The 15,780-nt window shown below is 57.6% G+C and overlaps 1 protein-coding gene across 1 annotated transcript in view; it reads left to right on the top strand.

The window, feature by feature from the left end:
* The window catches only part of CDC6 (cell division cycle 6), a 44,281-nt gene extending 28,515 nt beyond the window's left edge, over window positions 1–15,766 (top strand). The window contains exon 13 of the transcript XR_011383480.1: window positions 15,641–15,766. The gene's annotated coding sequence lies outside the window, so the exon portion shown is untranslated. The remainder of the gene's footprint in view (window positions 1–15,640) is intronic.
* Window positions 15,767–15,780: the final 14 nt, after the last annotated feature.

Here is a 15,780-nt window from a genome sequence, read left to right as displayed (position 1 = left end):
CCAGGGGTCTCACAGAACTTGTCAGCACTGGAGCAGGGCCTAGCATGATGGGGGTGGGCAGCGGTGCAGGGGCAAGGGAGGGCACGACCATGGCTTGCCCAGGATGTGGAAGCCTGTCTTCATGAGAGGGCACACATAATCAAGGAGAGCACAGTCTGCCCCTGTCCCTGATGCCTGGGCCCTGCCTGCAGGGCATCTCAGTCCTGGTGGTGACTAAGTTGCTTCAGTCCTGGGGCTGGCAGGGTGCCAGGCTCAGCTCTTCTCGGTAGGTGAGTCACTGCCCTGGCATCTCCCCCGGATGTAGCTGAGTCACCCAGCCATGCCTGCTAGGCAGGTGGGCATTGTGCTTGGGGTAGGGGTGGAAGACCATGTGTGTAGCCCCCAGTGCCTGCTCTGATCTCTCCCTGGCATACCCTGGCTCCACCCTTAAACCTGTAGAGCCAGGCGAGGATGGTATTTCTTCCATGTGCTCTACTGAGGGACGAAAGAACGAGGCGGCAGGGTACAGAGTGGGGTGGACTAGGTTTGATTTAGAATAAATGGGAAGGAGGGAGTTAGGGAGAAGATTGTGGGTTAGAAACCCAGATCCGCTCTCCCATTGACAAGCTGCCATTGACCTTGGACAAAGCAACTTAAAAAAAAAAAAAAAAAAGATGCTTGTTTATTTGAAAGGCAGAGAGGGAGAGACAGAGAGAAAGAGGTGTCTTTCATTCACTGGTTTTGCCCCAGATGGCTGCATCTGCTAGGGCTGGGCCAGGCTGAAGCCAGGGACGCAGGTACTTTGGCCATCTGCTGCTGCTTTCCCAGCCACATGAGCAGGGAGCTGGTTTGGAAATGGAGCAGTCTGGACTCTGGTATGGGATGCCGGAGTCTGTCGCAAGTGGCGGCTGAACCTGCTGCGCCACAACGCCCGTCTCAGCAATTTCCTATCTGAGCCTCAGTTTCTCCATCTGTACAGTGGAAACAGGAGCCCTGCTCTTTCAGGACTGTGAGAATCAGATGGGGTGGGGTAATGAAGGTAATTGTGGGAGATGCTGGAGGGCTGGAAAGAGGAAGAGGGGTCAGCGGGGGCTGGTTCCAGACATCTCCCACCCCCACTGCATCCAGGTGGTCTTGGAGGGACAGTGGTTTCCCTTCCTCTCCTTAGACTTGTGCTATTCTTCAGGAGTTCCCACAGGCTGTGAAAGGGAGGCCTTGTCTTCCTAGAAGTGTGGGTCCTTCTGGGGTGTCTCAGAGCTGTTTTGTATCGCCTTTGACTACTAGAGCTGTCACTGACCCTGTACCTGTCTGGGCTCTCTCCTCTGGCTTCTTCTAGTTTGGAAAGGAATCCTTGTCTTGGGAAACCAGTGACTCAGGCTCCTCCCCCAGCCTGACTCCCATGTGCTGGCAAAGGGTAGGCTCCAAGAAAGAAAGTCTTTGCTGAAAACTGAAATGCCCATGGGCCTGTGGCTTCTCTTTGCTAGTCTCCTGCTGCCTCCTGGGTACTCTTCTTTCCTCCAGCATCAGGAGCCCTGACAGCAGGGGGTAGATGCCCTGTGGTGAGGCCAACACAGCTGGAGTTCAGCTGGTATTGGATTCAAGACTCCTGGGCCCCAACCTGAGCACTCTTCCTGCCTCCTGGAGTCAAGTATGGGTAGGGCTGGACTTTGGACAGGTGGAATGGGAGTGCCCTGGGACGAAGGGAGTGCCCCCAAGGTGTGCAGGCTGGGTATTTGCACACATGGGTGCTGGTCTTGTGTGTCTGACTTTCTGAGGGGGGCGGGTACTTGTGTACGTAAATTCCCTCCCTCACAGGCACATGGACCCACTGCTATGGTTGTTCAGAAGTTTGCCCCACCCCCTGCTTCCTTCGCTGATATGTGCACACATGCATGCTTGTATATGCTTGTTTCTGTACGGATGTTCATACATGCATCTTGGAGGTGTACACATCTGTGCCCTGAGTACGCACGTGGGTGTGCATTTGTGCAAAGATGCCTGAATCTTGGTGTGCAAAGTGTAACCTCAGTCCATATGCTGGCAGGTGTACGTGTCACCCGACATGGGAGACACTGTAGCCATGGGCATGCACACTTGCATTTTTGTGTCTATGAGCTTTCCCTTCTAACAGCTGGAAGGGGAAGAATGGTAGGATCTAGGCCAGGAGGAGCCTTTTGGGGGCTGGAGGTGGGCTGGCTCCTCACCTGGGCGGAGTCCTCTGCTGCTGGTGGGGGTGGGGGGTGGGGTTGGGGCTCAGGCTGGAAGGCCTTTGGGGGCGGGGTTGGGAGAGAAGGGGTTAAGCGTCGGCGTCCACATCTGGGAGCCATTGGCGCATTCCTACCCGCTGAGCGCATGTTTGCGGATGGATCTGGACGGGACGGGGCGGGAGGGGCTGGGCGGGCGGTTCGCACCGGTGGACGGAAATCCAGACGGGAGCGGGAGACAGCCCTGGGCCAGCGGGCGGGAAGGGGCCTGGGGAAGTTCTGCCTTGAGCCCTTCGCAGGGCAAAACTTATTATGGCAGCACCGGACAGAGCCCACGGCCAACCCGACTTGTCTACGGCTGTGGGTGGGGGTGGGGGCTACTCAGTTCTAGCCTCGGCACTGCAACCCATGAGACGTTGGATAAAACCCTGTGCCCGATCTGGGCCTCCTGTTTTCGTCTGCAAAGCTGGGAGCCGTCAGCCCGGTGGGTCGGAGCTCTGCCACCCGGTCAAGCAAAAAGTCTCACTGGGGTGGAGGCCTGGGAGTGTGGCACTTCCCCTTCTAGTGGGAAGTCCTGTGGGGGCACTTGTGGTCACTTTTCAGCCCGGGAAGGGGACACGGCGGGGTGCGCGTTTGCTCCGACTCCCAATGGACTCCCAGCGGTTGGGACTGTGAACCTCCCAAATGGAGGCTGGGAGAGGCTGGCGGCTGTGTCGGGGTCCGAGGTCGCCGCAGACGGAGGGTGATTCAGATCTCGTCCAGCTGGAACGTGACAGAGTTTTCCTGCTTCGATTCTAGTCTTGTAGCATGGAGGGGCGCTCCTGGGCTCCGCTACCGGGAGATGGGAGAACTTCCCTGTTAGGGGAAGGGTATTCGAGGTGGGGTCTGAGGGGTTAGGACCAGAGTTCTTCCGACCCACTCACGCTGGAAAGGTGTTTGGGGAAAGTGGTGATGTATGTGTGGAGAGGTTTTTTTTGTTTTGTTTTCTTCAGAAAATTAAGTTCCTGAGAAGCGAAGTGACTTGCTCAAGGTCACATAGATCTCAGTTCCAACTCGTCCCTGAAGGGTTATAATTATGGGAGATAGGGGCTTGAACGCCAGGTAGGAGCCACTGTGTTCCCTTCCATATTAAGCTGGCCCCTCTCTTCCCAAGTTTAGGTGTGGGGTGTGTATGTATCAGTATCCCTGTGAGTGTGGGTGTGTGCCCCGGGAGGAGGGGAGTGTAGAGTACCACACACTGCGTTCTTTTCTTTACCGAGTCCTGTTCCCATTCTTTCCGCAAAACTTTACCCTCTCTTCTCTGTGGATCTCCCGTTTGGGGCCTGCAGGAGGGATTATCCCAGATTCCCACGGTCTAACCTTCAGCTAGGAGCGGCTCCTTTAAGACTAGCCTGTCCCTGAGTCTATTAAGGAAAGCTGGGCGGGCGTAAGCCTGAGGACACGCCCCCGAATGAGGATTGGTCAGGGGGCGGGCGGGGGCGGGCCCGAGCGGGAGGGCCTCCCCCCCTCCACCCGTGCTCCATACCCTCCGCCCCCCCCAGTCTGGGGCTCCGGGTAAAGTTTCAGCCTCCGCACGTGACTCGCCATGGCCGCTGCCGTCGCCCCGCGCCCCTGAGCCGCGGCCCCCCGGACGGCCTCTCTCCCGGGATCCCGCACCCCTGACGCCAGGCAGCACCGAGGCGCCGGGTTAGGGCAGACGCCGTGCCCGCGGGAACCCCGGATGGGCTGCGTCCCCCTGCTGCGAGGTAACCTCTTCCCGGGGGGTTTTGGGGAGCCCTTGGGTCCTGCAGGCTTCGGGGCCCCATGGCCTCCTCCTGATAGGAGCTGCGGGCGGGGACCGCGGACCGGGCGGAGTCCGAAGGGAACCCGGGGTTTCCTGGGCTTCCCAACGCGCCGCCGCCGTGTCCTGAGTGGGGGAGCCCCGTCTGTGCGCCTGTCTGCGCCGAGTCTTCGCGCGCAGCCTTGAGGCGTCTGGGGCCGTCTGCTTCGCTCGTCTCCGGCGCTTGAGCTGTGGCGGACCCGCCGCTGGGAACTCCTGCTCTCTTCAAAAACAAGCAAAACAAAAAGACTTTCAAACCTGTTTGGGGAGAGATCAGATGCCCAACGGACTAGCCCCCTCCCTCTTTCCCTCCTGTTATCTGAGCCGCCCTGTGGTTTGGGGAGAATCGGGCAGGGGGCCCACCCCCACCAGAGGGAGCCGGCTGGGGGGCGGGGCCGCTCAGCTGGTGTCCCCCGTGGAGTGAGGGGAGCCGTCAGAATGGAGTGCAGGAGCCAGTGGGGTGTGCGGGGGCGGGGGTAGACCGGCCCGGGTCTGGTGCTACCGCAGTGTTGTGGGAGCTGATGAGGGTGAGGGGAGGACGGACCAGACTGTCCGACCTTGCTCTGCTGAGGGTGTCTGGGACCTAGTGCCACCCACGAGGCTTGGAAGCTGCTAGCCAGATGTGTGTATGTGTTGTGTGTGTTGGGCTGGGGGTGTGTGTGGGGGTACTGGAAATAAAGCTTGGCTGCCCACTCTCCTCTTTGGGCGCTGCCCTGTTGTCAGGCTGTTGGATGGGGGTGGGGGGCACTGTGTAGTAGGGTGGAGGTCCGGCCGGGTCATAGACTGCAGATGAACATGCTCCCCAGCCTCGGAGGAGTCCATCCACTCTCCATCAGCTCTTGGATACCATGCTCTATGTGCTGGCACGGAAGGGTGCCTCCTCGCCCCACCTGGTGCAGCTCCCTCTTCTGTCACCAGATTGCCTTCTGCCTACTGGCTGTGTGCACATGTGTGTCTGTATGTGTTTGGAGGGGATTATTCCTGAGAACATTCCTCCACTCCCCACCCCCTGCTGCTTACCCCAGTCCTCATTTCTGCTCTGGACCACCCCCACACCAGTAGGGAGATTCAGAGATGTCTTTTATCTGTTTTCTTAGGGTAAGATTCAGTCTTAATAGGGCAAGATTGTTTAGTGGGGGAAGTGGTTTAGTAGGAACCCCGCCTAGGTCTTGCTAGAAAGTCTGGGCTCAGGCCTCAAATGCTCCTGCACAGCTAGGTGGGGAGACTGGGTCAGGGAAGGCCCAGATTGGAGGAGGGGTGGCTTGGAGCCTTGGGGCTTCCTCTGGGTGAGGGGGTGCTGTTTGAGATGAGTCTGGGGGAAAGAACAAAGGAAAGTAGTTGGGGTTGAAGGTCTTGGTTTGTCTGTAGAATTAGGGTGCATTGGGAGAGGCTAGGACATCAGTATTGCCTGGGAGTCCTGGCCTGTGGTGACCTGAAACAGAGAGGTCAGTAGGGTTAGACTCTCCTAGGCCCTAGGGAGCTGAGGAACTTGGATTTGCAGGGACTTTGAGGGATGTGAGTGAATGTGCCTGTGGCAGTCACTGCGGGGGTTCCACCACCAGACTCCAGTAGGCACACAGATGTAGTAGCAGTTCTGGAAAGATGCTGGGCTTGGAACAGGCTAACCCTGGCCACCTCCTCCTACAGCCCCCAAATCTCTGCCCCTTCAGTCTGACCCTAAATGCCGCCTGCTGCCACCCTGAGCCACCTCTCTAGTTCCCCTCCTACTCCCAACCATGTCGCAGCCAGGCAGGAAGCTAGCTGTAGGCAGCCCCATCCTGATTGCCTCTGTGCCTCCCCGCTGGGCACAGTCACCCACACGTGCCATGACGTCCTTCTTGCCACCCAGTCTGGTGGGGGGTGCATTGTCTGGGTGACCCTTCAGGTCTGTTTTGGAGACAATGACCCAGTCTCCAGTTAAGGAGCTCCTCGTCCTCTAAATCATTTGATCTCTGAGGCTGGCTCTGTCCTCTGGGACCTTCCCCCTACCCAGGCCACTTCTTGCTCAAACTCCAGGGGTCTTTGATGGGCTAGTCCTCATAGCTGCAGTGCCCAGATCCCTGGACCTTGGGCAGCACAAGCAGGGCAGGACCTAGAAGCGTGGGTGGGTGTGGGTCTCTGTGGGATCTGTCTGGGATCTGGGGTGATGGGCATCCGGGGAAGGTAATCCTTTAAATGGGGTAATCTCCACTCGCCTAGCACCCCACACCCTTGTCTGGTGATGGTGGTTTTGAGAGTGTGGGAAGCTGGCAGGGCCCTTGGCAAGATGAAGAGGGTTGTCTTAACTTACTGGGTTTTGGGAAAGGAGTGTGGCAACTGATACCCCCAGCTCCCAGGGCTTTGGCTGCACATCCTCTCTGACGCCTGCTCTTTCCTCCCTCTGCTCCCCTCTCCACCCTCCGGCTGCTGTCTGGAGCCCACACGGTTTGTGGGGGAATGCAGGGTAGGGGGCAGGGCCTGGATCTCTGTGTGTGTCCGGGAGTGTTCTGGGAATTGGCAGGATTGGCTGAGGGTGTCTGGGTGTCCCTGCAGGGTGGGTGGTGTGCGGAGACCTGGCCCACAGTGTGAGAATGTGTCAGCGTCGGTGTGTCTGTCCCCAGTCTGGCTCGGGTGTGAGTGTCTCTTGCTTCGTCTGGATCTTGCCTCCCGCTCCAGTCCTAGTCCTCCCCAACCCCCTCCAGCCCCCCCAGCTGGGACCGCCTGCTTGCTACCCCCCCCCCCCCCCCGCAATTGGAGCCTCCCTTGCCTGTTCCTGGAATTTGGAAAGGAGGAGGAGGAAGAGGCAGGCAGACAGACCTCCCACACTCTAGCCCGCCCGCCTGGCATCGTGGGGAAATGAAATAGGTGCTATGGAACTAAGTTTTCCCTGGCTTCCTCAGACCCTACAGCACACATCACCAGGGCCAGGGGCCAGCTCTTACAGAAGGGCCATGGGCTGCCCCTCCCTGCAGGCAGCAAAGCCGCCTCCTGCTTAATATCCTGCCCTGCGGGGCCTCTGCTGGACCTTCAGGCACCACTGTCAGTTGGGGAGCCGGAGGGGGGATTAGGCTGCTGCCAGCCTGGCCAGCACCTGTTGCCAACCCCAGCCCTGTAACTGGAGCTGGCCAGGGAGGGGGCTGCAAAACGACAGGTGGAATTTCTGCAGCCCAGCAACCCCCCCCCCCCCACAACCAACATATGCCTTTCTCTTCCGGCTGGAACAAGGAGAGCCCCCCCTTTCCCCAGCTTCAACCTGATATCGTGGGTGATGACCCTCTCCTGCCTTCTGACCCCCACTGTGTCGTTGGCTGCAGAGCTGGGCTGCCCTCCTTTTAAGTTTTCAGAATTCTGCTGCCCTGATGGGGGTGGGAGGAAAAGGGGTGGTGGGGGTGGTTTTCTGTTAATGTTTTAATTGCATAAAAACTGGGAGCTCAGCTCCAGGCCAGTGGGGAGTCTGGGTCTGGCTGGCCGCCCGGTTAGGGCTAAATATAGTCTGGGACATCTGCAGAGAAGGGGAGGGGGGTGGAGGGAGGTTCCATTCCCCCTACCTCTGGCCAAGGTGCCCTCGTCTGGGCGGGCACCTTGGAGCAGGGAGGGAGATTCCTCAGCACAAAAGGCAGGGGAGAGGCGGCAAGGGCTGGGCACAGTTGGGACCTTGCCTGCCTGGAGGCCGGTAGATGCCTGAGATGAACCCAGAGGCTCAGGACAAGGCTAGAGTGGGGTGTGCAGGCAGGATCCTCTGGCTCTGTTCCCTCTCCCCCAGTGTTGCCTGAGGTCACACAGGTCTCTGTGTGTCACTGCGCCCATCCGGCTGGTGTGTCACCATGACCTACTCGCTGCTTTGTGTACGCATCTGCATCTACCTTGGCTTCCTCCCGGCCCCTCCCCCTGGAGCCTCTATCCCCTGGGTCCTACCACAGGTCCCCAACCCTCCTTCCCTCTGTCCCTCGCCCCACAGTGAAACCTTCAGCCCAGGAATCGAGACTTGAGAAGGGGAAGCTGCGGTCGGGAGTTCTCTGATCTCCAGTCACGGCAGGAAGTGGAGAGGAGGGGGGCTGAGGGGGAACCGTGAGTGGCAGGCTGGGAGGGAGGGCCTATTAGCCCTGCCACCGGCTGACTGTACACATTGATGGGGGTGGCCACCCTCCCGGTGGCCCCCACTTCTCTCCAGCTTAAAACGGGGAAACTTGTTGGATAGCTGATTCCCCAGGGGCTGCAAACAATCTTCACACACACCCTCAACACTGAGGGAAAAAAAAAAGTCTTCCTGTCACGTGGCCAATCACTTCCTGTCCCACTGTGGTTCCCTGGATGTTTGTTGTTGGTTGCCATGGTGATGGCCACCGTTGGCACTACCCCTGGTTCTTGTGGGGAGGGAGCCAGCCCTCCCCCCGGGGCCCACAATTATGGGGGGGCAGGCCTTGGGGACCTGACCAGGGGCCCTTTCAGGCTGTGTGTGGTCTCTGATGACCCAGATCTCCCAGGGCCCCCAGACTTCTGTCACAGCCACCTACTCAGACTGAGTGCTGGGGAGACTTTGACCGCGTCTAGTTGTACTTGAAGGTGGCTGTGAGTCTGGCTGGTCTGTGGTCCTCTCCCATCCAGTGCATGGACTCTGGACTCCCTGTGCCCTTTGACAGTTTTGGAGCCTTCTCTGCTATCTGTGTTCTGGAGAACCACCTTCCCCAGGGTGTTTCTGTGGCTTCTTGGGGTCCAGGCCAGACTGTGGAGTGACTGGGGAGGGACACCAGCTGTATTTGTTCTGGGGGTGGGGAAGTGGGGACTCTGCAGGCCATTCTGTCCTCTACACACAGCTTGAAGCGGCTTTTCCCTGATCCCGCGGGTCCTGTTCTTTAAGGGGAAGGTCGTGGAGCTCCATGACCCATCCACCCTGCCCCCCTCTGTGGGCTTCCTGGATCTGCTGGGGACTAAGAGGGGAAAAGAGTCCCCCTGCTTCTAGCCCCCCACTGAGTAGGCGAGTGTGGAGTAGGAAGTTCCTTGGGGGGTTGATGGGTGTGTGTGGGGGTAAGGGGCGGGGCCCAGTGTGACTCAGGCCTGGTCTGGGGTGAGAGCCAAAAGGATATCCTGAGGCAGGAGGGGGGATTGTTCCTGGCTTCCCTGCAGCCTGGGTCCCCAGGGAGGGATGCTGGGAAGGGGCTGGTAGCATCTAGTTCTGTGCACAGTTTGCCATGGGATTCAGAATGCAGCAGTCTCAGGGTGTGGGGCTGGGCTGAGGGCATGGCTGAGGGAGCTGCTGTAGCCTCCCTCAGCCCCCATGGCCACCATGCGACATTATGAGCGTGCTGTGCTTCCTGCGTGGCAGAGCAGGGTGAGGTGGTGGAGAGAGGGGCAGCTGCCAAGGTGAGGGTGGGGAAAGCCCCGTGCCAGGCTGGGTTTGAGGACGGTGGTTTCCAAGCTGGGGGGTCCCCTTTTGTCTGTGCCCCTTTAGTCACTGGCCCCCCTCTGCACACACGCGGGTGTGCATGTGCGTGCGCATACACACACACACACACACACACACAGAGCTGCCTTTGTATGGTCCACACACTCCTGTGGTCTGGCTGTGGCCTAGGCAGGCTGGTCTCTTCCTCTTCCTGTTTTCTTCCTTCCCTATGGGTTGGTCGCTCTCCTTGAGGCCTGGGCTGCCCCCTGCCCTTTCACCTACTCTTTGGCTCTCAGCAGGTCCGGGACGGGGTGGAAGGCTTCAGCTATTGTTCTGGGTGGACCCCCTCAGCTGCCTAGGCTCTGGGCATCCTAAGCAGGGGCCTCTGGGTGCCATCCCTCGTGGTGGAGGGGATGGGAGCATTACCTTCCTGGAACAGACTCTCACTTCCTTTCCCTGGAGCCTGACCTGTCCTGGGCCTGGGTTGTCCAGTCGTCCTCCCTGCCGGTTGGTATTTAGCCACTGCTAAAATTGTGGTGGGTGGGGGTCAGGCAGCTCTGTGTAGCTGGGGCACAACCTTGGGCTGGGTGGAGGATGAGTGGGGGCACTCAGATCCATTCTTCTGGGATAAGGCTCTGTGTCTTGAGCCACAGGCAGAGGTGGCGCCCAGAGGCAAGATGCTGGACTTCTGGCCTTCCCTAGCCCCATGGAGGACATGCTTAGGACCCGCACTGCTGGGGCAGATTTTTACACCCACCCCGGCGACAGCGAGGCAGGCCCCGGGTTCTGTGGGGCTGGTCGGGAAGAGACGCCCTGGCCTGTGCCAGCCTCTCCCAGGCGCTCTTTCTTAAACCCTCCTAGGTGGTCTCTTTCTCAAGGAGGCTGGGCTTACATGGCTTCCTGCAGCCCAGCCCAGATTCTGGTGAGCGGATGGGAAACAGAGAACAGAGTGGTGGGGTTGTGGGTTCGCTGGGGAGGCAGGGCATGAGCGCCTTGGCCAGAGGGACCCCTGGAAAAAGGGGAGAAAGGGAGTGGTGGTCATCGCTGCTGCCGTCTCGGCAGATCTGAGGAGCATGGGGGAGGGGCAAGGTTGTGGTTTGAGTGTGTTTTCCTGGAAAGTTTATAAATAGTTCCAACCCACTGTTCTAGTTTGAAGTCTGCCTTGTCCCGCCCTCCTGGGCCAGCTCCTTGGTAGGGTAGGGGTCCAAAGGGGGCAGGTCTTTGTTGCTGCCAGGGCTGGAGTCCCTCCTACCCAAGTTGAGCTTGAGCACTGGGTGTCATTTGCATATGATTCACTAACTGTCTAGAATGCTTAGGAAACCCCCGTCTCCCCTTCTCCTAAGCGCCCCAATCCTTGTGCCCCTCTCAGCCCCTCCGGGACTGCCTGACTTCTGTTCCTTGGGAACCACTCTTTGAGGGGAGCCAGGAGAGCAGAGAGACTGAAGAAGGGAGGCTAGACTGGCTGAGCTCCTGGGCCCCTTGCTCTTCTCCCCCGAGGATAAGGGAGGAAATGGTCTTATATCTCTTCCCCTTCCCCCTCCCCAAATCCAAAGGTTTCCCTTTTTTGGTTTGTGAAATGAAAAGGGAATTTGGGAAAGGCTTGTGGTCAGACCTCCACCCGCACCTCAAATATCCCTCTCCCCACATCCCTCTCCTTGTCTGGGGGAAGCAGACCCTGGGAAATGGGTAATACTCCCTGCAGGCCTGTCCACCTGATGCTGGCCCTGTGGGGAGGCAAGGGTGAGCAGGCTTCGGGCCCCACACCCCACACCCCGGAGGTGGAGGTGGTGGTGAGAAGCGTGGGGGGAGGGAGGATCCCAGTTGCCTGGGGCCTCCGGCAGCCAGACCCGGTGCTCGGTGCTTTCCAGGACTTCACAGATCGCACTGCCGTTGTTGAGGTGTGCAGCTCACAGGCGAGTAAACAGATGCTTAGAGAGCTGAATGACTTGCCTAAGGTCACCCGGAGTGGCAGAGCTGAGATTTGACCCTTCACGCCTCTGGGTTTTTCTACCCTCTTCATGGCTCAGACAGCTCTCACTTTTTTCTCCAGGTGTATTACTCGGAGGTGTTAAGTGGGCAGTGGTGGGGAATGGATGCTGGCATCTTCCAGGGGTGAGGGAGGCCCGCAGACGGGCACATGGCTGGTGGCAAGCCCTCCAGTCCCTGCCCCTTTTTCTGCTGTGCTTGGGCTGGGCTCTGTGTGCTGGAGGTGCAGGCCTGTGGTTTACCCTCAAGGGAGGGTGCCTGTGGGCAGTGGAGGTGGCTGGCATAGTGTGGAGGTTGGATGTAGGTAGTTTATTTCCCTCTCTTTAGTGCTGGTTTCAGTTCTCTGACGGGGCTTTCTCCACCCTTGGGTGCAGCAGCTGGGGCCCAGGTGTCTCCCTGAGGGTCACAGCTCACGAAGGACCCACGTCTGAGGCAGGACCTGTGTTCTTTCTGTCCCGCCCCATCATCCCTGCCCTTGCCCGTCCCTGTTCCCTTGTTAGCCTGGCTCTTGGCCCATTTCTGTGACCTTTACCCCTCTCTGGGCCCAAGGCCTGCCCTCCCTCCCTCCCTCCCAGGAGCTCAGTAACTGCACTGAAGTTTGCAGGCTTAGCTGGGTCAGACTAGGGGAGACTCCCCTAGCAGGAGGGGAGACCTTCTAGCCTCTCCCAGGGGTATATATCTATTGGGAGGCTTAAAGTTTAGTCCAGCTTCAGACTCCTCTGGGGGCAGAGCTGAACAATTAATTCTAAGGAAGCTGTGGTTATTTCTTCTCTGGGGGCAAGGGTGGGTCCTAGAAGGGCTAGGTTGGAGTGACTGAGCCTGTCCTCAGCCCCCCAGGAGCTGGGTTAGGAGGCTTGGGGTCAGAGTGAATGGATTTCTGTGCCTTGCCTGAGAAGGTCTTACTTTGGGTCAGCTGCCTCCAGAGTGTCACCTCTAAGGAGGCAGGACTGTGTGGACTTGAACACCTGAGTGTTTGTGAACCCTGGTGTGTGTTGTCAGGCTCCGTACATGGGCTGGGCCCATAGGCGGGGCTGTGGAGTGTCTCCTGGCAGAAGAGTCAAGTCCATGGGCCAGCCTGACTGTGTGAGGGTCAGGGACTGTGCTGGGTGGAAAGCTGTGAGCCTGTCGTGTGTCTGCGGGGGCTGTGTACGAGGACCCATGCACACAGGCCTTTAACTGCTCATTGTGTGGTGGAGCCCAGGTGTGGAGAGATTGCATCTACAGGCTCCCTCTCCTCACGTGCATGCCTGCACACACACAGGCCGGGGCTGCAAGCGTGCTCTTGCCCACCCAGATGCTTTCTGTAGACCTGCATGTGGGAGTTTCTGCACATGCGTGGTGTGTGTTTGTGTGTGAGGGTCCGACTATAGATGCCAATGAGATTCAGCCAGCCCCTCCTTCCTTTGCCTGGCTCCCCCAGCTCAAGTTCCCGTTGTAAGGGGCCTCGCATGGGTGGGTGGGGGGGCAGGGCAGCAACAGGTCTGGTGGGTGGGTGGGGTCCCTGTTCCTTTGACGTCAGCCCTCAGCCTGGGAGGGAATCTTCTGGGAAGGCAAAGGGCACCTTATTCAGGAGTGAGGGGAGAGGTCCTATGGTTGTCCTAAGAAGTAACAGTAGAAATCATGGTCATTAACAAGGTCTAGATTTCACTCCTGGGGCAGCCGTCCCTTCCCTAACCCATACCTGTCCTTTCTCCCCCAGTCTAGCAGAGCCTGGCCGGCTGGCTCAACTGAGCCCAGAGTCCTTTCCTCTTCTGGAGTGGCCCTGGCAAGAGCTCCCCCAGTAATGCTGCCCGCCTGTGGGTCCCCTGGACTCCAGGTTTAAGCCTGGAGCCCGGTATGTTCTGAGCTAAGGGTGGGGACAGGGGAGAATGTTGGTAAAGGTCAAATCTTAATTTGGGTCTCTGTGGCTCTGTTTTCTTTTCTAACAGCTTTATTGAGATATAACTCACATATCATAAAACTCACTCATTAAATAATTCAGTAGTTTTAGTACACTCAGAGTTGTGCAACTACCACAATAAATTTCAGAACTTTTTTTTTTTTTAAAGATTTATTTATTTGAAAGGCAGAGTTACAGAGAGAGACACACACACAAACACACACACAGGGAGGGAGAGGTCTTCTGTCCATTGGTTCATTCTCCAAATGCCCACAAAGGCCAGATCTGAGCTGATTTGAAGCCAGGGGCCAGAAGCTTCTTCTGGGTCTCCCATGTGGATGCAGGGGCCTAAGCACTTGGGCCATCCTCCACTGTTTTCCCAGGCACATTAGCAGGGCACTGGATCAGAAGTGGAGCAGCCGGGACTTGAACCACCAGCGTCCATATCGGATGCTGGTGCCACAGTTGGTGGCTTTACCCACTACATAACAGTGCCAGTCCCCAGGACTTTTTTTTTTTTTTAAGATTTATTTATTTGAAAGTCAGTTATGCTGATTCACTCCCCAGATGGCTGCAACCACCAGCACCTGGGGCAGGCCGAAGCCAGGAGCCAGGAGCTTTTTCCAGGTCTCTGAGGGTAGCAGAGGCCTAAGCACTTGGGCCATCTTCCACTGCTTTCCCTAGGCCATTAGCAGGGAGCTGGATAGGAAGTGGAGCAGCTGGGACACAAACTCGCGCCCATATGTGATGCCAGCGTCCCAGGTGGCGGCTTTACCCACTATACCACAACACTGGCCCTCAGAACACTTTTTTCTCACCCTAAAAAGAGCCTCCACACCATCAGCTGTCTTCCCATTTCCCTTCACTCCCTGCCCCCAGTCCCCTGGTAACAACGGATCTGCTGTCTGTCTGCAGATTTGTTTGTTCTGGACATTCGTATAAATGGAATTATATTTGATCTTTTGTAACTAGCATAGAGTTTTCAAGTTTTATCCCTGTTGTAGTGTGTCACTCCTTCCTTCCTGTTCCTTTATTTTGACACAGTAATATTCTCTTGTGGTTGTATGATACTTTGTTCATCAGCTGACTAGATTGGAGCTGTTCTGCCATTTGGCTGCTATATGCACATTCATGTACAAGTTCTCTTTGTGAACTTGAGAGTTGTCAGATCTCTCACCTGGGAGAGGAATTGCTGAGCCCATGGTAACTCTGTGTTTAATCTTTTGAAGAGTTGCCCACATGTCCTCCAGAGTAGCCACACTGTTCTACATTCCCACCAGCAGTGGGTGAGGATTCCACATTCTCCACACCCTTGCTAGTACTTGTTACCTTTTTGATTATAGCCATCCTAGTGTGTGAGGTGCTGCCTCATTTCTGGCTTCTTTTTTGTTTCACTTTTTTCACGTGTGTGTGTGTGTGTGTATTTATGTATAATGTGTGCCTAAAACGGATCTGAAATATCCTCTTGTGGCTCTCATCTTCTGCTTTGCCCTTGTCACTGCCTGTCTCACCCTGCCATAGGATCTCTGGGTTCATCTTTCTCTCTCTACCTCCTGGTGTTATATATGCCTGTGCTCTGGTCCCCATTGTTCAAACAGGGTGTGGGTCTGTGTCTACAATGTTGAGGTGGGCTTCTGGCCTTTCATCTCCTGCCCACCTCCTGCCCTCTGACGTGTTGCCTCTGCAGACAGAAGTATGGGTGAACTCTGAGATTGGTCTCTTGTTCCTTCATTGCCTGGGGACAGGAGGCTCCTGTCCTGGGCAGTTCCTGCCCTCCTGGACCTACTTCTGAACCATCCATGCTGTTATGCATTGGAGGTGATAACCTGACAGTTCTTGGTCCCCATTTCCCTATTTGTCTGTGTGTGCCTAGGCTTTCTCCCCAGGCCTGTGGGACCAGCCCATCTTGGGTGCTGGGGCTTGGATTTGGGGGGAGGGAAGTGGTGTAAGAGGGGCCCTCCAGCTTAGCAGTCATTTTTCTGAGAAGTGCCAATGCTTTAGGGAAGCGGCTTTTCCTCCCACTCCCTCCTCCCTCCCCACCCGCCAAGCACACGTTCTCTGCATCTTGACCTCAGGTAACCCACACTGGGGGAAGGAGCCAGCTTCTGCCTCCACTGCAGCGCTCTTTAGGGTGGTACTGTGAACCCTTTTCCCCCAGGATTGTGGGTGGGAGGCCCTCCAAGGCTCTGGACTCTGTCCTGCCTCCCTAGCCTGGCGGTGCTATCCTGCCACCCCCAGCAGTGTCTGGGCCCTGCTCCCAGGCTGTCTCTGCCAGCCAGGCACGGTGCCAGCTGTCTGCTCAGCTGGGTGCCACAGGAGAATCTCAGGCCGCCCAGGTTGGGGAGCTCCATGGGGAATGCCCGAGTGCCTGCTCTTCAGCGCCCACTCACCTGCCTTTCCTCTTTCTGCAGCGTCACAGGACGTGGCCCCCCCCAGCCGCTGAACTGGGGCCCATCTAGGAGCAGCATCCTTGGCACCCTGAAAGCCGGCTCTGGACCTTCCCGGGAAAGCTCCCAGAACTGCTTGACCAACGGACTGGCTCTTGGGGCAT

Source organism: Oryctolagus cuniculus, chromosome 17 (genome assembly GCF_964237555.1).
Source record: "Oryctolagus cuniculus chromosome 17, mOryCun1.1, whole genome shotgun sequence".
NCBI classification, from domain to species: domain Eukaryota; kingdom Metazoa; phylum Chordata; class Mammalia; order Lagomorpha; family Leporidae; genus Oryctolagus; species Oryctolagus cuniculus.
This window is presented reverse-complemented; position numbering and strand designations above follow the sequence as displayed.